At 34.0% G+C, this 6,606-nt stretch overlaps 1 protein-coding gene across 1 annotated transcript in view; it reads left to right on the top strand.

The window, feature by feature from the left end:
* Positions 1-4,721: 4,721 nt before the first annotated feature.
* pcdh15a (protocadherin-related 15a) overlaps positions 4,722-6,606 on the top strand; it is a 274,694-nt gene continuing 272,809 nt past the window's right edge. Inside the window, 1 exon segment of the mRNA XM_051125245.1 lies at positions 4,722-5,173. The gene's annotated coding sequence lies outside the window, so the exon portion shown is untranslated.

Below are 6,606 nucleotides of genomic sequence, written 5' to 3'. Positions count from 1 at the left end.
GATGAAAATTCAGCTTTGCATCACAGAAATAAATTATATTTTAAAGTATATTAAAATAAAAACCATTATATTATATGGTAATAACATTTTGCAATATTACCGTTTTTTTTCTGTATTTTTGATCAAATAAATTCAGCCTTGATGTCGTTTTTAAAAACCATTAAAAATCTCACTGATCCCAAACCTTTGAGCGGCAGTGTATTAATACAGTATGTGTATATTATAAAATATATATGAATGTTCATGTTTTTTGGCTGTTTGTCATGGTTCCAACCCTGTTTTCTACACCCACAGCTGTGAAACTGTGGCATGCTCTTGCGTATGCCATAAATATCAGATGATTTTTGAGTGACTGTACCTGTAAACATGAGGTTTGGACTTGGATTGATATGAAATGTCCTGGATGTCTCTGCTGCTCGTGTCAGGGTTTTAAAAATGTGTAGATGTGTTGCATGCTAGCACAGATTTTGTTCTGCTTCTATATTGAGAACATTAGATCCTGAGCTTGCTGAGGCATGAGTGAGCAGCTGCAGTGTGTTTCCTGCGTGTGCGGGGGGTTTATTTTTGAGAGCAGGGCATCACTTTGCTTCAGCTTACATTTCCCAAATAATTTGACTGAGGGAGGTGCGACGTTTGAGCCGAACGGCTCTTTTACTCAGAACAAGATTTTTATTTTTGCGTTGTCTGGGCTGACTTCAAGACATATGTAGTTTAGCGCCGCTTGTTTTGATCTATTCCTGCATCTGTTTCCATGCAGGCTACCTGCGTATTCAGAAGGGGGTCTGACTGTGTAGGTGCCGACGTGGACTGCATTAGTTTGGTTACAGTGAGCATACAAAGACACTGTATTTGCGGGTGAGTCTCTGTCTCAGACCCAAGAGCCACTCCAAGATCCACATCTAACTCATCTAATTGGTCTGCCATGACTACAAATGACTACGTTGACCTTGAAGTGGTTTCTATCTCATACACACGCACACTCTATCTCGTCTCTCTCTCTCTCTCTCTCTCTCTCTCTCTCTCACACACGTACTTTCTATTTTCAGGACTCTGCTCAGTTCATTTTGTGATTGCCACATGGATCTCCTGGGGCCTGCTGCTGATCTACTGTGCACAAGGTGTGGATGTGCACTGTGAATCGTAGATGGTGGTAGTGAGCCTTGTGGTAAGCCACAAACAGTTACAGTATAGTAGCTACTGTATATGGTTTAAAATAGATCAAAATCATCTCCATCTGACCAAGAGTAATGCGCTTGGGGAGACCTGATCCTATAGAAACTATACAGAAATAGCTGATTTTAAAGGAATATCCTGGGTTCGGTTCTGTTGATTACTACAGAAAATGATCATTTTCTTATATAAAAATAAATAAATAAATAAAGTGTGATGGCAGCTATTAACTTACAATGGAAATGAATAGGGAACATTTTTGAGTGATTTAAATGTAATGTTTATAAACGTCAGTAAATCAGTAAAGAATCAGTAAAAATGTATATATTTGAACTGCATATACCTTTATATAAAATTTATAAATGTATATTTTTATATTGCATTTAATTGCATATAAAAATTATAATATATTTTATTTTGACTGCATAATTGTCTTTAAAAAATAAAAAAGCTTGACTGCAGCTATTACAATGGAGATGCATAGGGCATTTCTGATTTAAAATCAGAAATATTAGTTTGGTAAAACTGTGTAATCCAAATGTATGCATATATATATATATATATATATATATATATATAGTCAAAATGAACTGCATATAAATTTATATAAAATGTGTAAATGTATATTTGAATTGCATATAAAATTTGACTTTGCATCATTTCCTTTTATAAAATAAAAAGTGTGACTACAGCTATTGATTTATAATTGAAATTAATAGGGCACTCTTTTGAGTGATTTAAAAGCAGAAATGTCAAGTTTATAATCTTAAGATTTATATTTGTCAATCACTCAAATATGAAACAGGTTCGATTTTATTTAAATAGTACAGATAATCTGAATGTGTTTTAAATACACAATAAACCAGGTTTATATACTCAATCACTAGTTAGAATAAACACATTTTAAAAATAATTATTTAAATAAAATCAAATGAAAATAGTTCATAGTAAACTATGCTACAATTTTTTGAGTGCAGACATTTTACCTGATTCATTTACAGTAAGCACAGACAGATACATGCCTCACATTAGTTTGGTAAAACTGTGTAATCCAAATGTATGCAAATTTTATATGCAATTTAATTGCATAAATCTAAAATGTAGGCCTAAATAGTTTTTAAATGTATCATTTGAGCTGTAAAGTTATTTAAATAATAATGTTACAGTTGTTTAAGGGTTTATACCATTGCATTGTCATCATGAAGTTATAAAATTGCATATGACACTATATAGAATTTTTTTTTGCACGCTAACTTCATGTTAGCAGGCATGTTGTTCATATCTTGAGGCTATGGCATTGAAACATTGAGCATTTTAATGTTTATAGACATATAAAGTCCCCATTTGCTTCCATTATACTGTAAGTGCTTCACTGTAACCCTGATTGGTTTTGCATATTTTTTTTAACAAAATGAAGGACAAGTGCATTTTTTTTTTTTTTTTTTTGTGGTTTATCCATATTATGCTACAAATGCTGTCCTTGTGGCATGTGGATTCTCTGTGTAAGTACTTTTCTGCAGTGGTGGGCTGCATTCAGGTGGTGTGATGTTACAGGGGTTTTGTACGTGAGCACTGGACTGCAGCCTCTTGGGTTACACTGAGCTGCGTTTAAGATGTTAACTGGTTAAGTTACTAGAGAAGAGTACAGCCAGCCAGTGTTTGCACGTCTCTCTGTCTCTCTCTGTCACCACCCACATTAATTTCTAAAGAGGTGAAAGAAAAAACTCTTTCAGGCTGTTCACTTGCAAATGTCACAACCTGAGGCTGCATCATGTTTATGAGAAACATTTAATTTACAACTAGGCGCGTTCACAGCATGCGTGTGCTTGTGTGTTCCTGCCTGTGTGTACTTCTTATTTGGCTGAATGGATGAACCTCACAAAAACATTTCTGGGACATATTTCACCCAAAAAGAAAATGTTAAGAAAGTATGTGAAGAGTTGCCTCTAAATCCATCTGACATATTTCTTTAAAATGAGCATTTCTTTCTGGCTACTTTAAATAGGTTTCTATGTACGTACTGGTACTTCTGATTGGGCTGAGGCTGGAATTTATCGAGTTTGAAGTAAAAGTATTTGATGGACATATACTATGTGTCAGGAGCATTCACTCAGTATCGTTATCTCATTTTTGACCGAGATGGCTGGTTTAGCTGGTTTTACATCTGAACTCTTCATGTGTTATTATATAGAAAATTACACTAGTGAACAGTAAGATTTTTAAAGTGTTTTTTTTTTTTTTTAAAAAGTCTGTTCTGCTCACCAAGCCTGCATTTATTTGATCCAAAGTAAAGCAAAAACAGTACAATTTTGAAATATTTAAAATTTTTAAAATACAAAAAAAAAAAAAGCTATTTAAAATAACTGTTTTCTATTTGAATATAATTTAGAATGTAATTTATTCCTGTGATTTCAAAACAGAATTTTTAGCATCATTACTCCAGTCACATGATACTTCAGAAGTCATTCTAATATTCTGATTTGCTGCTCAAAAAACATTTATTATTATTATTTATTATTATTATTATTATGTTGACCTTGATGAATAAAAAGTTCAGAAATTTTGTAACATTATAAATGCCTTTATCTTCACTTTTGATCAATTGAAACCATACTTGCTAAACATTAGTATTAATTTCTATTAATTAGGTAAATTCTATTATTAGGTGAATTATACCTACTCCAAGCTTTTGAATGGTATAGTGTATAATGTTACAAAGGTTTTTTATTTCAGATAAATGCTGATCTCTGGACCTTGCTATTCATTAAAAAATCCTGACTGTTTTAAATACTAATGATGATGATGATAATAATAATAATAATAATGTTTCATGAACTTTCATGAATGTAGCTTTGATCACAGGAAAAAAATTACATTTTAAAATGTATTAAAATAGAAAACAGTTGTTTTAAATATTACTGCTTCTGCTGTATTTTGGATCAAATAAATGCAGGCTTGGTGAGCATAAAAAAAAAACATTAAAAATCTTACTGTTCAAAAACTTTTGAATTGCAGTGTAAATGTGTTTTAATGGCCATTACGAATTTTTTTTTTTTTTTTTGCTTTTTTATTTTATTTGCATGACCCATCCCTCTCCAAACTTAAAATGCATTATTTCAAAACTGTCATTATTGTGAATAATTATTACTTTATTTTTTTATTTGGTTTTAGAACAAACTTATTTTTTAAATAAATTAAATTACAACAACACAACAAATACTAAAATGGTATATAATTATGAAAAATACATGTTCGTTTATATGTTAATTAATAATGATTGCAACTAAACTACCATGATTTATTATTTAAAAAAATACACTTTTAAATTAATTAAATAAATATTTATAAAAAAAGAATGACTTTGAAATATAAATATCTTAATTTGACCTGGACATGTTCTTTATTCACCATTACATGAACCTGCCGGACACACATCAAGATTTACCTGCCCTCACCTTTACTGACCAGGCAAATGAGATTATTGCCTCATGAGCGAGAGAGGGAGAGAGAAAGAGAGAGAGCGGGGAGAGAGAGAGTGAGAGAGACCGAGGAGTCAGAAGGAAGGAGGCAGAGAAGGTTGAATGAGGGTTGTGTGAGGTGGGCTGCACTTTCATTGGAGCTGTCATGCTACTTTTTACCGTTACTTGAGGACTAACGAACACCGTCCTGAATCTGACCTGCTCTTGGACTTTACGCGCCTAAGGAGAATCAGTAAGAAGTAAAACCAACGGCTCCTGCGGTCCGTCCTCGTCAGAGAAAAAGACACACACATACAGAGACTGATGCGGGATTCGCTGCGAGGGTCCGTCCGGTGAGACTCTGCTTGGATTTTACACCGACATGGTGGGTTAACGTTTGAGTGATACGGAGACCGTCCGGTAAATTCCTGACAGGAGGAATGAATGATTTCACGTTTTCGCGTGAGTGAAACCGCTCGCGTAACTGTTGCTGTGAACGGCCGTCCGCGGGAACATGAGGAGAGAAAATAACTGAAATAAACTGCGTGAGTAAGCAGCATTATGTTGATTTGACGAATCAATAATATGCTATTACGGTCTAAGAGCGTATTTGAGTGTCATTAGCTGATCTTTGTTTCTCTTGAGCTTATCAAAGTCCGTTTGAAACGGATTAGATCTCTCTCTGTGTTATATTAAGCAATAACAGCATTTTAAAAAATCAACTCTTATTCATTTATCACTCATCTGTTCTCTAGAACTGCATCTGTAGCCGCTAAAATTCATCTGTGAGGGAAAAAACATGATCGATTAATTTCTCTGTGAAGTTTTTATTCATTCAAGTCATGTCTGGTAAAATAAAGTCAAATGCGACTCGACGTGATATTAATTTTGAACATATTTGAGAGGTTTACTAGACTATCTGATGGATTAAACTTTCCCGTTTCATTTGCTCCCATCAGACACATCATTTAACCCATTTGTTTTCATTTTCTCATTGCAAAGACAGCAGAAGCTAGGGATACTATAGTATCTATAGTATAGCTATATATAGTATTTATATATAAATATTAATATGTGTGTATATATATCATATCCTCTGTCACCACTGCAGGTGCACTGAAATGTCCCACACCTTCTGCCACCATCATCTATCTGCTAAAAGCCTGTTTAATCTGTCCATTTTCACAATTTTTAGGTTTATTTTAGGACCTGTCATAGACAGGCAATTTCCTGTTAACTGCATGATCAGCCAATCACAGTGACATGAGGCATTGCCTGCTTTCACGTCATATTTCACTTATGTTTCACCATTAACACCTTACGTTCATTTGCGTTTTTAGTTGCTGGGCTTTTCCACGCTGATGACTTTATTATTACATTCATGTTTTCCAGAATTTATCTGTTAAAAGGCTTGAATAATGACTCAGTGATGTGCTGTTGGTGTAATGAATAGATCAGTGAGACAGGCGCTCAGTTGGCATCTGTGTTCAGCTGACACCATTGATATGGAGAGAAAGAGTGCATGTGTTTGTGTGTGTGTGTGTGTGTTAGGAGGAGGACTGGGGTGATCTCATGAGTTACCGTCCATGTTTCAGTCTAAAGTTTCGGTTCACACAAGCTTCATTAGTTAGAGATGATGCAGGCGTCCTGTGCTGTATTAGGAGATCAAAATAATTAAGGAGCTTTGAGATCAGTCAAAACTTTAATACGCTGTGATTATGTTTGTGTCTTACAATGACGAAATGCAGTGACATTGTGATTCCCCTCAGGCGTGTTATAGGAAATGTATCTCTCATTCACAACTGCAATTAATGCAGAATTTTTCTTTTTAACAGTCATTTGTTTGGTGTTGATTATATTTGAATCATGTCTTGCAAATACTCGATTCGGTCTTAACAAATGGAGGCCATACGATACTGTTCAAAAGTTTGGCGTTAATAAGATTTTTTAATATTTTAAGTATCTTATGCTCACCAAG

The sequence above is a fragment of the Labeo rohita genome, chromosome 13, assembly GCF_022985175.1.
Source record: "Labeo rohita strain BAU-BD-2019 chromosome 13, IGBB_LRoh.1.0, whole genome shotgun sequence".
NCBI lineage: Eukaryota > Metazoa > Chordata > Actinopteri > Cypriniformes > Cyprinidae > Labeo > Labeo rohita.
The sequence above is the reverse complement of the archived record's forward strand: the minus strand, read 5'-3'. Positions and strand labels throughout refer to the sequence as shown.